Raw genomic sequence first — 27028 nt, 5'->3', positions numbered from 1 at the left:
CTATCTACCAGAATAAATTCTTTACCAGAGTCCCACAGCAATTATATCCTAAATCCTATCCAGAAAATCTACATAAACAAAACTGGATTAGTCCCAGGACCTGGATTTAAATCTTATTTTTATACTATAACTAATATGACTTTGGGCATTCAGACTTCCTGTGTCCCCATTTCCTTATCTATAAATGAACAACTTGTATTAAATGGCCTCGGAGATTCTTTCCAGCTAAGAACAGATCTATGATCCCCTGATATGATGCTATGATTTCCTTAATCACTGGTAAAGCAGCTAGCTGACAAAGTGGATAGAATGAATGCTGAAACTGGAGTCAGAAAGACCAGATTTCAAATTCATTCCCAGATAGCAAGACACTTAGCCTCTGTCTCCCTTAGTTTTCTTCTCTGTGAAATGGGGATAATGGTAATAATAAAATTAAATAACATTAAAAAATAATAAAAATGGGTCGCTATAAGGATAAAATGAAAAAAAAGCATTGGCAAAATACTTCCACAAATTTTAAAGTATTAGGTAAATGCTAGCTATCATTATTAAAATAATGACCTTGGGTAAATCATATTTATTCATTCATTTTCTCCCTACATAAAATGAGATTGGATTATGTGATGTCTCAGCTCCAAATTCTGTGATCCAACATGTCTATAATACTTATCTTTCTTTCCATGAATCCATGAATGACTTTGATGTTTCAGATAACTCTGGCAAATCCATACTCTCAATCACTACTATACTCTAACCTAACCCCAAAGATGTTTAAAAAAGGTTTTATGAAAAGATGCTTCTTAAACACATTCAAAATGTCCCATTAGGTAAGTCCATGGACTAGTATTCCACTTCCTAATATAGACACTGAGGGAAAATTTGTTAGAGAAAATGATTTTCCATATTGGTAACATGTCCAGATATTATTTCCAGGGAATTTTACTATTCCTAGTTTCATAAACCCAAGTATAAAGGGAGGAGAGTTGGATATTATAGTGGATAGAGCACTGAGCATGGAGGCAGGAAAATGTTAGTTCAAATTCTCAGACACTTACTATGTGACCCTGGGCAAGTCACTTTACTTTGTCTCAGTTTCCTCATTAGCTAGAGAGAGCTGGAGAAGAAAATGGCTAACCTCTCCAATATCTTTGCAAAGAAATCCCCAAATGAAATCACAAAGAGTCAGACAATTGTTGAAAATGACTGAACAACAACTAAGGACAAAAAGGCTTCTGAAGTGAATTTGTATGATTCAATCATTTAATAAGCATCTATTAATTCCATACTATATATCAGGCACTGCCAGGTATTGGGAGTATAAAGATAAAGGCAAAACTGTTCCCATGTCCTTCCATATGGGCTGTCTCTCTATTCCTGAAGTTTCTTCCAGCCACAGTCAGACCACTCCATGTAAAAAAAAAAAAAAAAAAAAAAACCTAAGTCATTCTTTCTTTTCACATATCTGATGAGAGAAGACCCAGAAGAGTGAGAATGAGGAAGGGGTGAGGGGAGGAGGAAGCCTGTTTAAGCATTTATCGCCTCCAGATCCGGTTCCCCATTCTCCAGTACTATTATTGGTAAGTGGACCAATTTTCTCTCCTGACATCTGTAGCTCTTGGCAGTGAATATATTTGAAAAACCCTTTATGATTACTTGAAATCATCCCTGCAATTTGACTTCTCATATTTTATCTTACTGAGTGAATGATTCCTTTAACTCATTACTTCGTATTTGAGGATCCTCCTTGCTCCCTCCACACAGCCCAACTGTATTTATGACCCATCCAAAAGAACCTGAAGAGATCCAGTCCATGTAGGGATGCACCACTGTCCCTGGGAGTTGTATACAACCTCCTCCCCACCCTCAGCTTCATTCTCTGTGCTTTGAGAGAAGGGAAGAATTCAGGTTTAAGAATGGGGGTGGGAAGTTTCAAGTCTCTTTCTTCTCTTCCTCCTCCTCATCTCTTCTTATCCTACTAGAGGCTTCTGATGGAAAGAAAAAGAGAGCAATACACATACCACCCCCTGCTTGCTTTGATGATTATTTCCATTTACTCCCAGAACAGTTAGACTTTCTCAGCATGAGAACCTTCCCCTTTTTTTTTCCTCAGAGGGGAGAAATAATTTGGGCATCAGTAATAATATCAGTGGTAATAATAACAATGAAAACTAGAATGACCCTCAGGATACAAAGCATTAAGCATCATTGCTATTCTGGGATGGGGGGGAGGGAGCTAGGGCTTAGCCTAAGAGATGTACTTCTTACCCTTCCTTTATGTAGTATACACTACAATTTCAGGACACTCAAAGACAGAGGCCCATTACATGAATACGAGTTTACTGCAAGATAAATTATGTTCCCCAAAATGTATTTCCATATAGCAAAATCTGTCTGTGAATCATTCATAGATTGAGATATTGCCACTAACACATAATACTCTACCTTCCCCCATACCCTCAATCAGCTGCATACACAGTTGCTGATTTCTCTAGTGGTAGTGATTATCTGAACTGAACCAGCCACACCATCTTCCCTGGCTCCCCTTTGTAATCAATGGTATGAATCTGGAAAACTCCTTTCCAGAAGAGGAGGGGGTGGGGGATGGGGTAAAGCTATGTTGGTATGAGTCAGAACTTAATATAATAGAAAGTACCTTGGGAACCTAGGTGAGTCTCACTCTGTCACTTATCACCTCTGACACTAATTAGCTGTGTGACTAATCTTTCTGCACCTCAACATCCTCACCTGTCAAATATCATCCTTATAAGGATGTGCTGAGGAAAAGCATTTTGTAAACCTTAAGGCACTGTATAAATAAGTCGTAAGCCCCTACTCCGCTCTTGTGGGAGTATTCATGGCCAATTGAAGTTTTCATATGAAATCATGGAGTCATGGGGCTTTCCTACCACTTGGTCCAGGCTTCTATTTTGGGGGCCACCAAGCACATCCACAATGAAGTGGGGGGGGGGGACAGAGTAGACCTTGTGTAATGATTGGAATGAACCACAGGATGGAGCCAAAGAGAATCTGATCTCCAATTTCACTGGGGAAACTGGGGACCCATTCTGTCTGTACCTCAGAATGCTAATGAGTTCATCGCAGAACTTATGGTAATAAGTTACTACATGAAGTAATCTTTTAATTTTTCTGGAGGCAAGATTTAGAGCTAGCAGAAGTCTTAGAGAGCATCTAACTCAGCCTATCCATTGTATAGATGAAGAAGCTAAGGCCCAGAGATAGTATGACTTACACAAATATAATAAGTAGTGATGTTGAGGGATTTTTGCTACAATTCCATATTGTTCCACCTCCACCCCTTTGTAGAGGAGATATTATATACATATAAAAATGTCACAAAAGCAAGATTTTATATGTATGTATATAAAATCCTGCTTTTTTGGATTAAAAAAAATACATGATATTTCTCCCCATGCCATATTCTCCATCCCTGGGAGGTTTACATCCCTGATTAAATTTTCTCTGACTGAAATTAAATTCTGTTTCCCTTATTTCTGGTTCCAAATGATAACAAAAGGAAGTGACCAGGAAGAGTGTTGGGTAGTAGATGAAAATTATTTGGGATTAATTAAGAGACTTTTTACAGATAATTCATACCTAGATAATCACAACATGTCGGCATTAGAACTTTATTTTTTAATCTTATTTTGCCACCAATGATCTATCACCTTGTGGATTCCAGGTGTATGTGTCAGGTGCTGACAGTGAGTGAACAGCTGCAGGGATGACACAGTGACTGGGACAGCTATTGCCAGGGCTATTATTAAAATGATTAATTAGGAATCTTCTAAGTGGAGCCTTAGGTTTTGGTGGCCTAGTGTCAAAACTGTATGACTCAGCAAAGTCGGTGAAACAGCCTGAAACACTACCTACCAGGGACAGACAAACCCCAGTCCCTTGGGTCTGAGTAGGTAGAATAGGACAAAAGTAAATGGGCACAAAGTGAAGAATTTACTCAAGGGAATCATTGAGCAGGCAGACCTTTCTCCTATTTAGCACAAAGGGGGAAGTGTGAAGATATAAATATGTGTGGGGGTGAGGGTAGGGTATATGGGGAAGGCAGAGATGGAGACCCTCATTTGGTTGAGTTCTTGTTTGCACTGAAGGAGTAAAGATTCCTTCACCAGTTTCAAAGAGAGTTAAAAATACAATTCTTTATTAGAAGGACACAAACTAATTTTTTCCTCTTCCTCTCTTTTCCTCACCTTTCTTTTTTTCCATCTCTTCTCTGTACTCTTTGTGTCTCTGTGCATCTCATTGTTCTGTTTGCCCCTCTGTAGGTTTTGCTTTCTCTGTTTCCCTGTTTCTGTCACTGTGTTTCTGCCTTTCTGCCTATACATATTTGTCTGTCTCACACACACACACACATCCACACACATCCCACACACACACATACACATGAACACACTCATGCAAGGTCCTTTTTCGTTATTTCCCTTCCCATTCCCAACAAGTACCAAAGAAAGGAGTGACTGGAAAGAGCATTTACTTTGGAATTAAAGAAAATGAATCCAAGTCCTAACTCCTCTGCTTGACTGTGTGACTTTGGACTTTCTCTGGGCTTCAGTTTCTTCATCTGTGAAATGCACTAAGTGATCACAAAAGTGTTTTTGCACTATAAATCTATGGTTCTATTCTGCCCAAGTAGCAAGGGCCATAACCACACAGGAACAGGGACTTGACTAATGGTATAAGAACTTAACACATATCATGACAAAATCCTTCCCTTATGGGAGGAAAGAAGGATGAGCTTCTTCTTGTACACCACTTCTAATTGTTGCACCAAGATTATAATGCACAAATTCACAAAGGAGATATTTGTATAAGATTTATGGAATTATAGGATCTCAGGGGAAGAGACCTTAGATGTCATTTAGTCCAAACCATAACTGACCAGAGATTCCCCTCACACAAAAATTCTCATAAATGATTCAGTTTCCAATTGATGACTTCTACTGATATGGAATTCACTACCCATTCCAATTTTTTTTAAATTTAATTTTTATTTTATTTTATAATTATAACTTTTTTTTGACAGTACATATGCATGGGTAATTTTTTATAACATTATCCGTTGCACTTACTTCTGTTCAGATTTTTTCCCTTCCTCCCCCAACCCCCTCCCCCAGATGGCAGGAAGTCTTATACATGTTAAATATATTACAATATATTCTAGATACAATATATGTGTGTAGAACCAAATTTCTTGTTGCACAGGAAGAATTGGATTCAGAAGGTAAAAATAACAGTTTACACTCATTTCCCAGTGTTCCTTTTTCTGGATGTAGCTGATTCTGTCCATCATTAATCAATTGGAATTGGATTAGCTCTTTTCTATGTTGAAGATATCCACTTCCATCAGAATAGATCCTCATACAGTATCATTGTTAAAGTGTATAATGATCTTCTGGTTCTGCTCATTTCACTTAGCATCAGTTGATGTAAGTCTCTCCAAGCCTCTCTGTATTTCTCCTGTTGGTCATTTCTTACAGAACAATAATATTCCATAACATTCATATACCATAATTTACCCAACCATTCTCCAACTGATGGACATCCATTCATCTTCCAGCTTCTAGCCACTATGAAAAGGGCTGCCACAAACATTTTATTTCCTTGGGATATAAGCCTAGTAGTAGTATGGCTGGGTCAAAGGGTATGCACTTTTTGATAACTTTTTGGGCATAATTCCAGATTGCTCTCCAGAATGGTTGGATTCTTTCACAACTCCACCAACAATGCATCAGTGTCCCAGTTTTCCCACAGCCCCTCCAACATTCATCATTATTTGTTCCTGTCATCTTAGCCAATCTGACAGGTGTGTAATGATATCTCAGAGTTGTCTTAATTTGCATTTCTCTGATCAATAGTGATTTGGAACACTCTTTCATATGAGTGGAAATAGTTTTAATTTCATCATCTGAAAATTGTCTGTTCATATCCTTTGACCATTTATCAATTGGAGAATGGCTTGATTTCTTATAAATTAAAGTCAGTTCTCTGTATATTTTGGAGATGAGGCCTTTATCAGAACCTTTAACTGTAAAAATGTTTTCCCAATTTGTTACCTCCCTTCTAATCTTGTTTGCATTAGTTTTGTTTGTGCAGGAACTTTTTAATTTGGTGTAATCAAAATGTTCTATTTTGTGATCAATAATGGTCTCTAGTTCTCCCTTGGACACAAACTCCTTCCTCCTCCACAAGTCTGAGAGGTAAACCATCTCCTGTTCCTCCAATTTATTTATGATTCCGTTCTTTATGCCTAAATCTTGGACCCCTTTTGATCTAATCTTAGTATGTGATGTTAAATGTGGGTCCATGCCTAGTTTCTGCCATACTAATTTCCAGTTTTCCCAGCAGTTTTTGTCAAATAATGAATTCTTATCCCAAAATTTGGGATCTTCGGGTTTGTCAAACACTAGATTGCTATTTTTATTCACTATCTTGCCCTGTGAACCTAGCCTATGCCACTGATCAACTAGTCTATTTCTTAGCCAATACCAAATGGTTTTGGTGACTTTTGCTTTATAATACAGTTCTAGATCAGGTACAGCTAGACCCTCTTCACTTAATTTTTTTTCATTACTTCCCTTGAAATTCTCGACCTTTTGTTGTTCCATATGAATTCTGTTGTTATTTTTTCTAGGTTATTAAAATAGTTTCTTGGAAGTCTGATTGGTATAGCACTAAATAAATAGATTAGTTTAGGGAGTATTGTCATCTTAATTATATTCGCTCTGCCTATCCAAGAGCACTGAATGTCTTTCCAATTATTTAAATCTGACTTTATTTTTGTGGCAAGTGTTTTGTAATTTTGCTCATATAATTCCTGACTCTCCTTTGGTAGATATATTCCCAAATATTTTATACTATCGACCGTTATTTTAAATGGGATTTCTCTTTGTATCTCTTGCTGTTGGATTGTGTTGGTAATGTATAAAAATGCTGAGGATTTATGTGGATTTATTTTGTATCCTGTGACTTTGCTAAAATTCTGAATTATTTCTAATAGCTTTTTAGCAGAGTCTTTGGGGTTCTCTAAGTATACCATCATGTCATCTGCGAAAAGTGATAATTTGATTTCCTCATTTCCTACTCTAATTCCTTGAATCTCTTTCTCAGCTCTTATTGCTGAGGCTAGAGTTTCTAGTACTATATTGAAAAGTAATGGTGATAGTGGGCAACCTTGTTTCACTCCTGATCTTACAGGGAAAGGTTCTAGTTTATCACCATTACATATGATGTTTACTGAAGGTTTCCATTCCAATTTTTTAAGGTCTATTAGATTTTTTTGTTTAAAGTCTTGAGTTCCAAATAGTATCTATCTTTTCATTTTGTTTCTTCTCCCCTGAAATTGTAAGCAATAAGTCATACATGTGCAATTATCCAGTTTAGTCATTTTATACAAGAAGACTATAATAAAAGAAAAACATGAAAGAAAGCAAGTAAAACATAGTATACTTTAGTCTTCAACATCAGTTCCTTCTCTGAATAGTATTGTGAATAGGTGAATAGTATTCTTCACCATTAGTCCTATAAAATTGTCTTGGATCATGATATAGTTGAGAATAATCAAACCATTCCCATTTTATTAAACAATATTGCTGTTACAATGTTCTTCTGGTTCACTTTACTCAGCATGAATTCATGTAAGTCTTTACAGGTTTTTCTGAAATCATCCTGCTAGTCATTTATTTATTTGTTTGTTTTATTTGCAAAATTCTTTATTTTCCAAATATTTGTAAAGATAGTTTCAATATTTTAAAATAATATTTAATTTTTCCAAATACATGCAAAGAGAGTTTTCAACATTAACCTTTGCAAAAGCTTGTGTTCTGAGGGTGGAGCCAAGATGACGGAGAAGACACACGCATCATTCTAAGCTCCCCTTCTACCCTCACTACTGCTTACCAAATTCAGCCTCAGAAATAGTGCTTGACTGGTGAAATCCCTGAATATTGGGAGTACAATGAAATTACCAGCCAAAGATAATCTAAAAGATTGCCAGAAAAGGTTTGCCTTGATTGGCGGAAGGAAGCCAGCACAGACAGGGAGGCAGAACCAGAGGCTAGCACATTGAGTGAACTGGACCAGGTTGGGGGTGGTCTCCATGGGTGGAAAATTTGTAGGGAGGACTCTACCTTAGGTCGTATGCTCTGCTTTAGTTGCAAAGCAGTAGATCAGCAGAGAAATTAAAGCTAAAGGTAGAGTGTACCATAAAATGCCAGAGTTTCATAGGACCTGGCTACACCTACCCAGCACCAGAAGTAACTCAGCATAGACCACAGCTCAACGGCACAGACCCATTCTGCAGCACAAGGCTTTTGCCCCAGGCCCCAGGGCACTCAGACTTCTGATCACCAGTGGGGCTCTGCTCAGGGAAGCCACAAATCTGCATGGATGGGAGGGGGAGGGGAAGGGGGTGCTGAGCATGCAGAGGGTAAGTCACAAATCTGTATGGCAGAAGGGCTGTGCCCTGGGCAATAAAACTTCTGCATCTTGGCTGCACTTCCCAAGGCAGAAACACTTCCTGTGCAGGGCTCTTCTCAGAACAGCTGTGTTGATCCACACAGAGGGCTTCTGCCCAGGGCAGTGACACTTTTGCTGCTTACCCACTATTCCCAGGGCAGCTGGTGATCTGAACAGCAGGGCCCTTCCCAGGGCATTTCCACAGCTCAGCCCCTTTGCAGAACAGCTACTGCCCATATATCTATCCCTCTTCTACAAAAGAAGCTGGTAACCTCCTTGCCCTGAAGGCAGACCCTAAGGGCTTTAAAAAATGAGTAAAAAAAGCCATCAATAGCTTCTATACAGAAAGAGAGCAGGTTTTCAACCCTAAGGATACTAATAGCAGACAATCTCCAGACAAAATCCCAAAGCGGGATGCAACCTGGTCCCCATCACACAAGGCTCTCCTAGAAGAAATTATAAAAGATCTTAAAAGAGAGCTAAAAGAAAAATGGGGAAATGAAAGAGAAGCTCTGCAAGAGAGTACAAAAAAGGCATATAATTCACATAAAGAAAAATTTGATAAAGTGGAAAAAGAAAACAACTTCCTGAAATGTGAACTGGAAAAGGTAAAGAACTCCCAGGGAGTATAGGGAAACAGAATTTGTGAATTGGAAAAGATAAAGAACTCCCAGAAAAGTGGGGTTTGTGAACTGGAAAAAGAAAACAACAGTTTAAAAAAAAATTAGTGAAATGGAAAAAAATTCCACAGAGCAAAGCAACTCATTTACAAACTCAACTGGACATATACAAAAAGAAGTAAAAAAGCTAATGAAGAAAACAAATCATTAAAAATCAGAACTGAACAAATAGAAATGAATGATTCATTGAAATATCAAGAATAAGGCAAGCAAAACAAAAAAAAAATGAAAAGTACAAAAAATATTAAATATCTACTTAGAAAAACAACAGATTTGGAAAATAGTTTTAGGAAAGATAATCTGAGGATTATTGGACTTCCTGAAAATTATTATGAATAAAAGAATCTAGACACTATTTCACAGGAAATCATCAAAGAGAACTGCCCAGAGGTAATAGAATCAGAAGGTAAAATAAGCATTGAAAGAATTCATTGAATGCCTTCTGAAAGAGGCCCTAAAATAAAAACTCCAAGGAACATTCTGGCTAAATTTCAAAACTATAAGACTAAGGAAAAAATATTACAAGCAGCCAGGAAAAAAAAAAAAAACTTAAATACCGAGGAGCCACAATAAGGATCACTCAGGATCTAGCTGCTTCCACATTAAAGGATCAAAGGGCCTGGAATATGATATTCTGAAAAGCAAAATAACTTGGAATACAGCCAAGGATAAATTACCCAGCTAACCTGAGCATTTTCTTCCAGGGAAGAAGATGGACATTTAATGAAACAGGTGAATTCCATTTGTTTCTAATGAAAAAATCAGAGCTCAACAAAAAAGTTAACTTCCAACTGTAGAACTCAAGAAAAGCAGAAAAATGTAAAAAGAACTCTTGAGAACTGTATTTCTGCTACAGACATACATAAAAGTGTAGGTATAATTTGATTTTACTGCTATAAAAAAGCAAAGTTAAAATGGAAAGGGGATAGTATCAGAAAAAGGGAAAAGGGGAGATAAAAAGAGGGAAACGATATCCCACAAAGAGGCAAAGGAACCTATCATATCTGAGGGAATTTAGGAAAGGGGAAGAACATTGTGTGAATCTTGCTCTCATCATAGTTGGCTCAAAGAGAAAATAATTGACATATTTGGTTTACAGAGAAAGAAAAAAGGAAAAGAGTAATAAGGGAAAGGTATAAGAAAGAGGAAGGGATTCAAAGGGGATGGAAGGCATTCTAAAGAGGGAGGCCTGTGTGAGGCAAGTGATGCCCATAAGTTTAATACTGGGAAAGGGGGTAAGGGGTGAAAGAAAAAGAAAAGTATAATCTGGGGTTAACAAGATGGCAGGAAACAGAATTAGTAATTTTAACCATAAATGTGAATGGGATGAACTCTCCTATAAAGCAGATAGCAGACTGGATCAAAAGCCAGAACCTTACAATATGTTGTTTATAGGAAACACATTTAAAGAAGGGAGATACATACAGAGTAAAGGTAAAAGCCTGGAGCAGAATCTATTATACTTCAGGTGAAATCAGAAAAGCAGGGGTAGTCATCCTAATCTCAGAGCAAGCAAAAGCAAAAATTTAATTAAAAGAGATAAGGAAGGAAACAATATCTTGCTAAAGGGTAGCATAGACAATGAAGCAATATCAATAATAAACATATATGCACCAAGTGGTTTAGCATCTAATTTCCTAAAGGAGAAGTTAAGAGAGGTGCAAGAAGAAATAGACAGTAAACTATAATAGTGGGAGATCTCAATCTTGCACTCTCAAAACTAGATAAATCAAACCACAAAAAAATTAAGAAAGAAGTTAAAAAGGTAAATAGAATATTAGAAAAATTATGTATGATAGATCTTTGGAAAAAAACTGAATGGAGACAGAAAGGAGTATACTTTCTTCTCAGTAGTTCATGGAACCTATACAAAAATTGACCATATATTAGGACATAAAGTCCTCAAAATGAAATGCAGAAAGGCAGAAATAGTAAATGCATTCTTTTCAGATAATGATTAAATAAAAACTACATTCAACAAACAGCTAGGGATAAACACACCAAACAGTAATTAGAAATTAAATAATCTTATCCTAAAGAATGATTGGGTAAAACAGCAAATCATAGTCACAATTAATAATTTCATCCAAGAGAATGACAACAATGAGACAACATACCAAAGTGGCAGTAAGGGGAAATTTTATATCTTTAGAGGCTTATTTGAATAAAATAAAGAAAGAGAAGATCAATGAATTGGACTTGCAACTTAAAAAGTTAGAAAAAGACTTTGGTCTTTGGTTTTTAGTGCCATAATTTACTATATCAATATCCAAGTTAACACAAATCATATGATCATTTAAATAGATGCAGAAAAGCATTTGATAAAACCCAGCATCCATTCCTATTAAAAATATTTGAGAGTATAAGAATAAATGGACTTTTCCTTAAAATAATCAGTGGCATCTATTTAAAACCATCAGTAAGCATCATATGTAATAGAGATAAACTGGAACCATTCCCAATAAGATCAGGAATGAAACAAGGTTGCCCACTATCACCATTACTATTCAATATTGTATTAGAAATGCTAGCTTTGGCAATAAGAGTTGAGAAAGAGATTAAAGGAATTAGAGTAGGTAATGAGGAAACCAAATTATCATTCTTTGCAGATGATATGGTGGTATACTTAGAAACCCTAGAGATTGTACTAAAAAGCTATTAGAAATAATCCACACCTTTATCAAAGTTGCAGGATACAAAATAAACTCACATAACTTATCAGCATTCTTATATATCACTAACAAAATCCAACAGAGTTGCAAAGAGAAATTCCATTTAAAGTAACTGCCAATAGTATAAAATATTTGACAATCTATCTGCCAAGGGAAAGTCAGGAACTATATGAGCAAAATTACAAAACACTTTCCACACAGATAAGTCAAATCTAACCAATTGAAAAAGTATTAAGTGCTCTTGGATAGGGTGAGCAAATATAATAAACATGACAATACTATCTAAACTAATCTATTTATTTAGTGCTATACCAATCAGACTCCCAAAAAACTATTTTAATGACCCAGAAAAAATAACAACAAAATTCATCTGGAAGAACAAGAGGTCAAGACTTTCAATGGAACTAATAAAAAAAAAAATCAAATGAATATGGCCTACCTATGCCAGATCTAACTAAATAAAAATAAATAAATAAAGCAGCATTTACCAAAACCATTTGGTATTGGCTAAGAAATAGACTAGTTGATCAGTAGAATAGGTTAGATTCAAAGGACAAAATAGTCAATAACTTTAATAATCTGGTGTTTGACAAATCCAAAGACCCTATCTTTTGGGATAAGAATTCACTGTTTAATAAAAACTGCTGGGAAAATTGGAAATTAGTATGGCAGAAACTAGGCATTGACCCACACTTAAAACCATACACAAAGAAAACGTCAAAATAGGTTCATGATTTAGGCATAAAGAATGAGATTACAAATAAATTAGAAGAACATAGGATAGTTTACCTCTCAGACCTGTGGAGGAGGAAGTAATTTGTGACCAAAGAAGAACTAGAGATCATTATTGATCACAAAATAGAAAATTTTGATTATGTCAAATTGAAAAGCTTTTATACAAACAAAATTAATGCAGACAAGATTAGAAGGGAAACAATAAACTGGGAAAACATTTCTACAATCAAAGGTTCTGACAAAGGCCTCATTTCCAAAATATATAGAGAATTTACTCAAATTTATAAGAAATCAAGCCATTCTCCAATTGATAAATGAATTCCCAAAGGATAAGAACAGACAATTTTCAGATGAAGAAATTGAAACTATTTCTAGTCATATGAAAAAGTGCTCTAAATAACTATTGATCAGAGAAATGTAAATGTAGACAACTCTGAGATACCACTACACACCTCTCAAATTGGCTAGAATGACAGGAAAAGAAAATGGTGAATGTGGGAGGGGATATGGGAAAACTGGGACACTGATATATTGTTGGTGGAATTGTGAATACATCCAGCCATTCTGGCGAGCTATTTAGAATATGATAAAAAGTTATCAAACTGTGCATACCCTTTGACCTAGCAGTGTTACTACTGGGCTTATATCCCAAAGAAATCTTAAAGAAGGGAAAGGGACCTATATGTGCAAAAATGTTTGTGTCAACCCTCTTGTGTCTGGCCCTCAGGCCAGAAACTGGAAACTGAGTGAATGTCCATCAATTGGAGAATGGCTGAATAAATTGTGGCATATGAATGTTATGGAATATTATTGTTCTGTAAGAAATGACCAACAGGATGATTTTAGAAAGGCCTAGAGAGACTTATATGAACTGATGCTGAGTGAAAAGATCAGGACCAGGAGATCATTATATACTTCAACAACAATACCATATGATGATCAATTCTGATGGATGTGACTCTATTCAACAATGAGATGAACCAAATCAGTTCCATTTGTTCAATAATGAATAGAACCAGCTACACTCAATGAAAGAACTCTGGGAAATGAGTGTCAACCACTACATAGCATTTCCAATCCCTCTGTTTTTGTCCGCTTACATTTTTGATTTCCTTCACAGGTTAATTGTACATTATTTCAAAGTCCAATTCTTCTTGTGAAACAAGATAATTGTATGTGTGTGTGTGTGTGTGTGTATATATATATATATATATATATATATATATATATATATATATATATATATATATATATGTATAGTATTCAACATATACATATTTAACATATATTGGTCTATCTGCCAACTGGGGGAAGGGGTGGGGGGAAAGGAGGATAAAAATTGGAACAAAAGCTTTTGCAATTGTCAATGCTGAAAAATTACCCATGCATATATCTTGTAAATAAAAAGCTATAAAAAAGCTTGTGTTCCAAATCCCTCCCAAGTCAGAAAGCAATGCAATATAGGTTAAAGATGTGCAATTCTTTGAAAACTATTTCCATATTCATCATGCTACATAAGAAAAATCAGAACAAAAGAGGGGAAAAGCATGAGAAAGAAAAAAGTCAACAACAAAAAGGTGAAAATTCGGTGTTTTAATTCACATTCAGTCTCCATAATTCTTTCTCTGAATATTGGTGGCACTTTGTAATATTACAAGTCTATTAGAATTGCTTGAATCACCTCAATGTTGAAAAGAGCCAAGTCCATCACAGTTTATCATCACATAATCTTCTTGTTCCTGTGTCCAATATTCTCTTGGTTCTGCTCATTTCACTTAGCATAAGCGCATTACATGTGTAAGTCTTACCAAGCCAGAATCACCTCAATGTTAAAAAAGAGCCAAATCCTTCATAGTTGATCATCACATAATTTTCTTGTTGCTATATACAATTTTCTCTTGATTCTACTCTTTTCACTTAATATCAGTTCATATAAATCTCTCCAAGTCTTTCTGAAACCATCCTATTAATTGATTCTTATATAGCAATAATATTCTAGTACATGCATATACCATAACTTATTTAACCATTTCCTGACTAATGGGCATCCACTCAGTTGCTAGTAGTATCAAATTGAAAGTCTACAGAGCCATTGTGCTGACCTCACTGTTGTATGCCTATGAAATCTGGATAGTATATCAGCACCATGCCAGGTACTAATAAATAAAAAAAACTTACCTTTGAATTCTCTTAGAAAGATTCTGAAAATCACCTGGTAGGATAAGATATCAGACACCAAGGTCCTTTCTTGAACTAAACTGCCAACCATTCCAACTCTACTGCAGAGAGTCCAACTCCACTGGGCTAACTACACTGTCCAAATGCCAAATGCATGCTTGCCAAATAAATTTTAAAAATTATATTATGGAATTACAAAAAGGACTGATAACAAACATTTTTACATATGTTGATCCTTTTCCCTTTTTATGATGTATTTGGGATATAGACCCACTAGGACACTGCTAGATCAAAAGGTATACACAGTTTGATAGCCCTTTGGTCATAGTTGCAAATTGCTCTTCAAAATGGTTGAATCAGTTCTGTTGGGGGTACAGTTTATATCCTGCGATGGCACTAAAGTTGGTAATAAGTTCAGGTAGTTTTTAATTGATTCTCTAGGATTTTCTAAATATAACAACATATCATCTTAAAAGAGAGATAGTTTTGCTTCCTCATTACCTATTCTAATTCCTTTATATTTCATTTAGTTATGAAAGGGAAAAGATAGGGTACTTTACTAGTTTAGTTTTATTATCTATTTTTTCTGTATCTCATTCAACTTCTTCAAAAAAATTAGATGCTATGTTACTTGGCACATATATATTTAATATTGAAATGACTTCATTATCCATGGTACCTTTTAGCAAGATATGATTTCCTTCCTTATCTTTTTTAATTAGATCAATTTTTTTTTAATTTTTGCTTCATCTGAGATCATGATTGCTACTCCTGTTTTCTTCACTTCAGCTAAAATATAACAAATTCAGCTCCAGCACTTTACCTTTATCCTGTGTGTATCCCTCTGCTTTAGGGGTGTGTCTTGTAAACAACATATTATAGAATTCCAATTTTTAAACCATTCTTCCAATCACTTCTATTTCACGGACAAGTTCATCTCATTCACATTTGTTATGACATAATATGCATTATGATAACAAACTGTTTATTTCCCTCCAAACTAATTTTTTACTTGCTTATTCCCCCCTTAATCCTCATCTTTTCCCTCTTCACAAATGTTTTGCTTCCGATCACTGCCTTGCCCAATATACCCTTTTCATCAGTTTCTTCTCATCCTTCTTTCTATTATCCATGTTCCTTTTACTTTCTTGTAACATAAGATAGATGTTTATACCCAACTGAATGTATATGTTGTTCCATCTGTGAGCCAATTTAATGAGAGTAAAGTTTAATCTTTGTCCCTTCCCATTCTCATATTCCCCTCCATTATAATAGTTCTTTTATGCCTCCTTTATGTGGAATAACATCCCATTCAATCTCTCTCCTTTTTCCAGTGCAATTTTTTTCACATTCCTTAATTTTGTTTCTTGCAGTATCATTCCATCAGTTACTTTATATCCACATGCTTTGTTTACATTGATTCCTTCTAATTGCTTTTATAGAAATAAAGTTGTGAAGAATATCAAATATTATGTTATCATATAGAAATATAAAAAGTTTAACCTTATTGAATTTCTTATGTTTTATCTTCTTTCTTTTTCACCTTTCTATGTTTTGCTTGAATCTTGTATTTGGAGGTCAAAATTATTATTCAGTTCTGGGTTTTTTATTATAAATGCTTGAAAGTCCTCTATTTCATTAAATATTAATTTTCTCCCCAAAAGATTATATTCAATTTCATTGAGTAGGTGGTTCTTAGTTTTAATCCTTACTTCTTTGCTTTCTGGTATATCATATGCCAAATCCTCTAGTTCTTTAATGTGGAAGCTGTCAAATCCTGTATAATCCTAATTATAACACCATAATATTTGAATTGTTTCTTTTTGGCAACTTGTGATACTTTCTCTTTGATTTGTGTGAGCTCTGGAATTTGGCTATGATGTTCCTGAGAGTTTTCATTTTGAAATCTCTTTCAGGTGTTGATCATTGAATTCGTTTTCATTTCATATTTTACCCTCCAGTTCTAATATGTCAAGACAGTTTTTTTTAATTTAAAAATATTTTTAAAAATAAAAATTGTCTTTTAAAAATTATGCCTTTCAGGTTGTGGAGTAATTTTTTATTATCTTTTCTGGATCCATTTTCTAGGTAAATTGCCTTTTCAATGAGAAATTTCATATTTTCTAAATTTTGTTTTATTATATTTTACTATATCATAGAATCCTTAGTTTTCACTTGTTCAATTCTAATTTTTAAGGGATTATTTTCTTCAGTGAACTTTTCATATTTACTTTTCCATTTGGTTAATCCTAGTTTCAGGAAGTAAAATTGATAAATTTGTGTATTTATTTTCCTATTCTCTCTCTTTTTTTTCATGATCTCTTGCATTACTCTCATTTCTTTTCCCATTTTTTCTTCTTCTTTAGTTTACTTTTTAAAATCTTTTTTAAAGTTTCTTCCAGGGATTCTTTTTTGGCCTGAAACCATATTACATTTTTCTTTGAGAATTCAAATGTAACCATTTTGACACTATTGTTCCCTTCTAAAGTTTATGCCTTGGTACTTCTTATCACCATAGCAAATTTCTATAGTCAAGCTCACTTTTTTTTAATATTTTTTCTCATTTTTACCGGTCATGTTTTGTCACTTAATTTTTTATTGAAAATTGAGCTGTGGTCCTACACTGTCCCCAACTTTTTGTGCTAGGGCTCTGGATCTTTCTGCTGGCTTTCATTGGGCTTCTGGGCTTAGCTGCTTGCTTTCTCTCAGAGGGTAAGCTTTCCTTCTAACTTGTACTAGGGGTAGGGTTCCCCCCACTAATCTTACCCTGGTGTGGGTCTTAGCTGCTGGCTTGCACTAGGGGTTGGATTTTTCTGGTATGTTGCCATGGTAACAGAGTCTCCCTGGAGGAGTAATTTTGCTGCTGATCAATTCAAGAGGAGAGACCCGGAAGCTGAGTTGTTATAGAAACTGGGGTAGGACTTCTCTACTAGTCGGTAAAGGTGTTATAACCTAACTGATGACTTGTGATGGAGTTGGGGGGGGGTGGAGTTGGGATAGCTGTGCTATTGCTCATTTGCCTATGTATTGCTACTTTACAGGAGGACAGGGTTTTACTGATGGATTGTTTCAGACTTGGGGCCTTACTGCAAGCCCCTTGTTGTGAGGCTGGTTGGCTACTGCTGTTCTGTTGCTCTTCTTAGACCCTACTCCCCTCCCACCCTAGTGAGGCTAACCTTTTCTTCCAGACCAGGAAGTTGCTTCCTTGCTCTTAGATCAAGTCTAAGGTGTTTTTTCCCATTGTTTGTAGGGGAATTTGGGAGGGCTTCAGAGGGTTCCTTTCTCATTCCATCATACTGGCACTATAAGTCCCCCATTCTACTTTTAATAGCTGTTCTTACATCAAACTAAAAGCTTAAACTTCTCTGAAAATCTCTCTAAAATATTCACCTGTACACTTTCTAGTTTTATGTTCTACAACCAAGTAGAAAACATTGTATTCTACTTGATAACCCTTCTAAAATTTTACCAATAATCATAATAATAGTTACCTAATCCCTCAAGGTTTAAAAATTGATTTCCTGGGGCCAGCTGGATAGCTCAGTGAATAGAACATTTATCCTGGAGTCAAGAGGATCTGAATTCAAATCCAATTTCAGACACAACACTAATTAGCTGGGTGACCCTGGGCAACTCAATTAACCCTAATTTCTAAAAAAATAAAATAAAATAAAAATTCCTTACTACAACCTTGTGAAGTAGGAAATATAAGTATTTTATCTTTATTCTACAGATAAATTTTCTGAATCTCAGAGCAGTAAAAGGTCTTGCCTTTTAACTGCAAAACTAGGAAGTGTTTGAGCCAGGATTCAAATCCAGGTTTCCTAACAACAGAGCCAAACATCATACGGCATCACCATCCTAATGTTGTGTCCATTTGACCAGTTCCTTCTCAATGTCAATCAATAAATTGAGCACCTGTGCTAAGTGCTGGGCATAGAAATATGAAAAAGACAGCTTATAATTTAATAGCATTCTTTATGATATATATATATATATATATCACTCACCTCATTTTGCAGATGAGAAAACTGATGCCTATAGAAATAAAATGACTAATTCATAGCTCATAAATAGCAACTGACATATTTGAGATTTGAGTATACTCCCTTTCTTTCCAAATCCAGTCAACTTTTCTACCATCCTTTACTATATTTTAGAATGAAAATGGGTCTCATATTTAAAGTGTGTCTGACTCATGACTCCATCTGGGTTTTCTTGACAAAGGTCCTGGAATGGTTTACCATGTCCTTGTCCAGCTCATTTTACAGATAAGAAAACTAGAGCAAACAAGATTAAATGACTTGCTTAGGGTCTCACAGTAAGTGTCTGAAGGAAGATTTTAATTCAGGAAGATGAAACTTTCTAAATCAAAGCTGCCTCTATGTGATGGTAAGAGTCTGTGGTGAAAGAGATTTGTTGAGGCTAGGAGGAAAACTCATGGATGCCCCAGTGTACAGTACTGAGTTTTCTCTTGCTCTCTCCTTGAGGTATGAGGACAAAGTCAGTGAAATGTGCCGTTCGTGGATCCTGACTTTTGCTGCTCCAAAGACCTGACAAAATATGGATTGGGGAGTAAGCAATTCTGAGTGTCGTCATAAGGCCCTACTTTGGAGCCATCTGTCAGAATAATGCCCATTTAGCTTACTTTCAATTTCTTGTTTTTAGAGAAGGGGTCCAGCAGCCTGCATTGATCATTAAGCTGGTCATCCTCTAAACCCCTCAGATCTTTTTTTTTCTTTTTTCCAATGGTTTTCACAGAAACCATTAGCTAGCCAAATTAACTTATCCTGTACTTGTATTATTGATATTTTGAATATCAGCATAAGGGAAGTACAAGATTACCACCATCATCAAAATAATCACCATCTTGACCCTGCACATTACCAATATTATAGCTCAGAGTACTCATAAGATATAGCTACCAGGGTTCCTTGTTATTATTGTTCAGTTGTGTTTTCATGACCCTGTGTATCACAGCGTGAAAATTTTGAACATGGAAATGGTTTTCTTAGCAAAGATACTGGAGTGGCTTATCATTTCCTTTTTCAATAGATTAAGGCAAACAAAGATTAAATGATATACTCTGAACCACACAGCTAATAAATATCTGAGACTTCATGTAAATTCAGGTCTTTCTGACTCTAGGCCCAGAGATCCATCCACAAAATCACATAGCTATCTCCTTGGCTCCTTAGGGAGTGATATTTATTCCTAGTAAACTTCATTTTAATAACTCTATCTGATCCATACTTTCAGTTGATCAAAATCTTTTTAAATTCACATTCTGCCACCTAAAGTTTTAACCATGCCCAGTTTTAGGAATTTACAAATTATTATTATTTTTTAAAAATTTCTATTGACTTGCATTGTTTTTCTTTTCTTCTCATCTCTCTCCCCTCCACTGGTTACTTTAATTACATATTTCATAGATGCATTGATTTTGAGTTAGAAGGGATTTTGTGGATCATCTACTTCAACTCATATTATATCTGAGGAAACTGAGGGCTAGAGCAATTAAGAATTTTGCCCAAGGTCACATAGGTAGAGAAAGGACTAAATGGTAGAGCAAAGATACAGACACAATTCTTCTGTCTCTATATTCATTACTTCTTTCAGTATACCACCTGGCTACCCTCTCATCTATGTAGCAAAGTTACTGATACAAAGGCTGATATAGGACCAGGACAAAATTATTTGTTATTGGCCATAAAGAAATCACATTTTGATGACTCATTTGTCTACTCCTGCCCCTTATATTTCCTACAGTACAGGCTTCCTATGTGATCTCCAAAGTATTAAAGCAGGATACTTGGTTTCAAAGAGCCTACTCTGGGTAAAGAGACCTAAGCCCCTCTTTGCCCTTCCCTTCATTTTTCACTCCTTTTCTAGGTTTGCCCCATAGAGTAAAGACTTAGTTTAAGGAAACTTTTGTGCAAGGCCAGGGGTGCTTGTAGAGCTATAGCAGGTCCCATGGCAATGCCCAGCATAATAGCAGAGCATATGGTTAAGATGGTTCTCCATCTTCCCAAAGGATTAATGGTTGTTGCCTCCCTTGTTCATCCAATTGTGTAATTAGCCATATTCTTTCCACAGGATATGGAGCCTGGACTCTTAATTCTCCATTCGTTTCTCCATCAACACTGGAAAAAGGGTCTAAGTGGAATAAGATTCTTGGTGTTTTTCCCATAGGAATGGAGATAAGTGAAGAAATAAATGTCTAGAAGGTTACATGATAGATAGAGTGCTGGACCTGAAGTAAAAGAGATTCATCTTCCTGAGTTCTAACCTGGCCTCAGATACTTTCTAGCTGTATGAACCCAGGCAAGTTGCTTAACCCTGTTTGCCTCATTTTCCTTATCTGTAAAAATGTGTTGGAAGAGGCAGCGAGGTGGTGCAGTAGATAGAGCACCAGCCCTGAAGTCAGGAGGACCTGAGTTCAAATTTGACCTCAGACACTTAATACTTCCTGGCTGTGTGACCCTGGACAAGTCTTAGCAAAAAAAAAAAAAAAAAAAAAAAAAAAAAAAAGTTGGAAAAAAAAATGGCAAACCACTCCAGAATCTCTGCCAAGAAAATTCTAAATAGAGTCACAACTAGTCAGGTATGACTGAAAATAATTGAATAACAATAACAGCAAATTCCCACAAGTTGAAAGAATGGGAATTAAGATTGGGAGATGGTATTACAGAAGAATATCCTTCTCTAAGAAAAAATAAGGGAAAAGAAGGAAAGAAAAGTTTCTGAGAGATGTGACATAGAGAATGATAGTCTTTCTGATCTGACTGGAATTAAATCAATCTAGAGGTGGGGTTGCAGTGAGTGAGTGTATGTATGTGTGTCTGTGTCCCAGCCTACGCTCAAGCACATGTGAGTAAGCAATTATTGGTTTGTTCGCCCTGTGTCTGCAGCTCTGAGGCCCAGGGACTAGGATGATAGATCTATTGATTAACATTTTCATTCAGTCCAAGTTATGAAATGTGAGTCTCTTCGGAGGCACACTTTCTAGGATACATATGTTATAACCTTGAGCAGAGTTGCACAGCTGAATGCCTTGGCTCACTAGCAACATATACAGAACCCACTTTCACTCCTCTAAGGAACCTGGAACCCATTGTCTACGGTTACTCTGAGTGAAATGGAAGGTCATATTAATGATGGTGGTAATCTTTCCCTGTCTGACTTTTTGAATATTAAGGAATGGAGGCCACAGCAGTAGCCAGAGCCCTTGGCAGATCTGCTCTAACTTGGCATTCCAAAAGTGAGATCTTTTAGATCTGAAGAAGTTCTGTCTCATGAGTCACAAATATTATCTCTGAGAGATTCCTCAACATTAGAGTGTAACAGGTTTCTTGGACAGTTACCTGTTCTTCTGTCTTCCTTTCCCAAGAGATAGCCTGGCACATAGAAATGTAACTTTAATCATAGGATGCCAATAACAATACTGACCTATTTACTTTCCCCAACCAGACATGCTGAAAACAAAGAAAGCATCTTGGGAAGGAATTAAAATTCATAATGCCATGTTTAACATGTTTTCAAACTTGTCTTCTTGTTATCTTGAGGCAGGTTGGTGGTGCAATGGATAGAGGCACATGATAGTTGTCATTTATTTGGTATATCTGATCACATCATTCCTCTGTTTAAAATTTGCTAATGGCTCTCTGTTGCCTATCAACCCAAATACAAAATCTTTTGCCTGGCATTCAAGGACCTCAGATGAGCAGACATTTCCCCTCTTTATTGATACTTTTGATCTGCATTTCACTCTTCATTTCTGTTATACACTTTTGTGAATGAATAAATGATTAAAACATTTGTTAAGTTCTTATTATATGCATAGCACTGGAGATATAAATGGAAAAATAAAATAGCTCCTGCTCTCATAGACATATATGAAAGGTTGCAGCTTTAAGTTACATAGAAAAGTCCCATGGTCCTTAAGGTACAGTGGCAAAGGAGATGTCGCTGCCTTTTCTTAAATATTGAAGTTAGATGAAGTTGTGCAGTAATAGATCAAAAGAGCTAGACCCAGAATCAGGAAGACCTGAATTCAAAAATAGTCCCCAGACACTGAACTAGATGCACAAGTTTGGGCAAATCACTTAATTTCTCTCAGCCTCAGTTTCCCCATCTATAAAATGGGGCTAATAGTAGCACTGACCTCACCAGGTTATTGTAGTACTGAAATAATATTTGTAAAGAATTATGCAGACCTTACAACATTGCACCATGCTATTTGTTGTCATAGATCTATTGATAAATTCAAACCACTGATTGTTGAACATTTTGACACTGGGCTGATAACATTACTATTCCAAAGGCTCTTGGGTTCAATATATTAGGCTATTTCCATCAGTCTGTGGGGAGACATTTAAGATGGTGGTGATGGCTGTGGTGATGGATAAGTACATACTCTTCTTGTCTCTTCCCTTGCTGCTTAATTTTGTTGTTAGGATTATTTGTCATATTTATCCATTCATTTTAGGATTTTCTGGCTGAATTTCTGACAGAATTTGCATAACCAAGGAATTATGCCTTCCAGTCTATTTTTATGAGGTCAAAATCATTTCTTACCCTAAACTTTAAATGTCTCCCAACATCTAATCACACGGTTTAAAAAAAAGTTTGTTGAATTGAATTATGAGTGTGATGAATGAAAAAATAAAAATACGTTTATTAAATGCTTACCTTGGGCTGATTTCTTTGCTAATTACTAAGGATACAAATTTAAAAAGAAGCCAATCTTTGATCTCAATGAATTCATACTAACTGGAAAAGACCATACATGTTGAGTTCCCCACTGTAGGGTTAATGAAAAGGTCCAGAGATCCTAAGTAAACAGTCACAGAGTCCACAGCAATGCCCAATAGTTTTTAGGCTGTTTGGGTCATCTTTCCCTCAAGAGTGGCCCACTACTATTAGGAAAGGAGAAATGCATCTACAGGTCAAAATAAAAAGAGGATTCTGGGAAGATGTAGATAAGGGGTCAGTGTTCAGCCAGGAAGAAAAAGGAAGAAGTGGCCATTGGTGGGAAGTTAAGGATAGGTTTGGGAGAGGGTAAGTAGGATCCCACCAGTCACCAGTTAAAGCTGAGGTTTTCTAGGCATCTCCAGATAGGATATGGGGTGGCTTGTCAATAGAGGGAAGTGGAGAGTGGAGTTCTTTATTAGAGAAATGATGATAACAATGATGTCAGTGGTGGTTCTAATGACTTCAGTTTGGCTATGAGATTTCAGTAGTGTAGAGCAGGAGTGTCAAACTCATGTAGAAATGAGGACCACTAGTATACCAAATGTAAGGATTCTTGTAATTCTCATATTAATTTAGAAATTAGAAATATTAGGACTACCTGATTGATTTTATTTTTATTTATTTCAATATTTCCCAATAATATATTTTGTTCTGAAATGTAATGGCTCACATATTTGATACCTATGATGTCGAGAACTCCTAATATAGAAAACTCTTAACCAGTGCAGATCATAAGATTCATCTAGTCATATTTTACAGATAAGGACACTGAGTCCCAGATTAATGAAATTTCCAATGTCACAAAGACAACTACAGTTTGAAGTAGGACCTAAATCCTGTTGTCTAATTTTATAATCATTGCACTTTCCATGATATCATCATTTATAATGATAAAGAATCATTTTGGGTAGTAAAAGGTGATTTCTTTAGTGTCATATAACCAATATGTATAATAAATATCATGGTGTAGTAATAAAAAGAAGTGGACTGGGAGTTAGAAAACTTAGTTTTCTAATACTGTACCAGACACTGAGTATGTGACCTTGAACAAATCAAGACACTTAATCTTCATAGGCATCACTTTTCTGATGCCTATGGAGGATTTTTCCATAATTCCATTATTTTATCCCAGGATCTTCTAACTTTCTCTGTTCTTTTTTTTAAATAGCTTTTTATTTTTCCAAATACTTTCAAAAATAGTTCATCTTTGCAAAACCTTTTGTTCCAAATTTTTCTCATTCCCTCTTCTACTCCTTCCCATAAGATAGCAAAATGTGCAATTCTTCTAAATGTATTTATCATCATGCTGAACAAGAAAAATCAAATCAAAACATGAAAAAAAGGAAACCACAAGGAAAAAACAAACAAGAAAAAATGAAAATATTATGCTTTGATCTACATTCATTCTCTATAATTCTCTCTCTGGTTATAGATGGCTCTTTCCATCACAAGTCTATTGGAATTGCCTGAATGTAAAAAATTTTGTCCAGTTAAATTTCAATCAGTATTAGATGTTAGTTAATGCCTATTTTTTTTTTTTTTTTTTTTTTTTTTTTTTTTTTTACCATACTGTTTTCTAGTTTCCCAACAATTTCTGTCAAATACTGAGTTTTCATTCCAGAAGTTGGAGTTTGGGGATTTATCAAATATTAGATTGCTATAGGTCTTAATTATTGTGTAATGTGTATCTAATCTATTCCACCGATCCACCACTTTATTCCTTAACCAACACCAAATGGCTTTAATGACAGCTGCTTTGTAATAGTTTTAGATCTTTAGATCAAAGGCCATCTTCCTTTGCATTTTTAAAAAATTAAATCTCTTGAAATTCTTGACTTTTTGTTCTTCCAGATGAATTTTGTTATTTTTTCTAAACCTTTAAAAGAATTTCTTGGCGGTTTGTCAATAAATAGTTTAATTTAGTTCATTTTTTATTATATTAGATCAGTTTACCCATGAATACTTGATTTGTGTGAAAGTGTTTTGTAATTGTGTTCATATAATTCCCGGCTTTGTCTTGGCAGGCAGACTCCCAAATATTTTATATTATCCACAGTTATTTAAAACTTTCTGCTAAAACTTGCTGCTGGACTTTCTTGGTAACATATAGAAATGCTGATGACTTCTGTAGGTTTATTTTACACCTGATTCTCTAGAATTCTCTAAGTATATCATCATATCATCTGCAAAGAGTGATAGTTTTGTTTCCTCATTACCTGCTCTATTTCCTTCTATTTCTTTGTCTTCCCTTATTACTAAAGCTAATATTTCTAGTATAATATTGAATAGTAGGGATAATAATGGGTAACTTTGTTTCACCCCTGATCTTTTTAGGAATGCTAGTTTATGCCCATTACATATAATTCTTGCTATTGGTTTTCAATAGATCCTACTTAATATTTTAAGGAAAACTCCACTTATCTTATGTTCTCTAGTGTTTTTAATAGGAATATATGTTTTTGTCAAATGCTTTTCCTGCATCAATTGAGATAATCATATAATTTCTGTTAATTTGGTTATTTGCATGGTCAATTATGATGATAGCTTTTGTGATGTTGAGTCAACCATATTCCTGGTGTAAATCCTACTTGGTCATTGTATATTATCCTGGAGATAAGTTGCTATAATCTTTTTGCTAATATTTTGTTTAAGATTTTTGCATCAATATTCTTAGGAAAATTAGTATATGGCTTTATTTTGATTTTTTGGCCCTTCTTGGTTTAGGTGTCAGCTCCATATTGTGGCATAAAAGGAATTTGGCAGGAGTCCTTCTTCCCTTATTTTTTCTGAATAGTTTATATTGGAATTAAATGTTCTTTAAATATTTGGTAGAATTCATTTGCAAATCCATCTGGCCCTGGAGATTTTTTCTTAGAGAATTCATTATTAACTTGTTCAAAATATTTTTCTAAAATGAGACTATTTAAATAATTTATTTCCTTATTTGTTAATCGAAGCAATCTATTTTTTGTAAGTATTCATTTCACTTAGATTATCAGATTTATTGGCATAGATTTGGGCAAACTGGCTCCTGATTATTGCTTTAATTTCCTCTTTAATGTTGATAAGTTCATTTAAAAAATTTTAATACAGGTAATTTCATTTTTTCTTTCCCTTTTCTAATCAAATTAACCACAGGTTTATTTATTTAGTTGGTTTCTTCATAAAGCTAACTCTTAGTTTTGTTTATTAGTTCAATAATTTTCTTTCAATTGTATTAATTTCTTCTTTGATTTTTAAAAATTTGATATTTAATTTAATTTAATTGGGGTTTTAATTTGTTTAATTTGTTATTTTCCTAGATTTAAAAAAAATTAATTGATCTTTCTCTTTCTCTGTTTAAACATGTAAGCATCTAGTCATAAAATTTCCCCTAAGAACTTCTTTGGCTGCATTTCATAAGGTTTGATATGTTGTCTCATTATTTTCATTCTGTTGGATGAAATTATTATTTCTATGATTTGTTATTTCACCCACTCACTCTTTAGGATTAGATCATTTAGTTTCCAATTATTTTTTTAT

This window comes from Sminthopsis crassicaudata, chromosome 4, assembly GCF_048593235.1.
Source record: "Sminthopsis crassicaudata isolate SCR6 chromosome 4, ASM4859323v1, whole genome shotgun sequence".
Taxonomy (NCBI): Eukaryota; Metazoa; Chordata; class Mammalia; order Dasyuromorphia; family Dasyuridae; genus Sminthopsis; species Sminthopsis crassicaudata.
Note: the sequence above shows the minus strand (reverse complement) of the source record.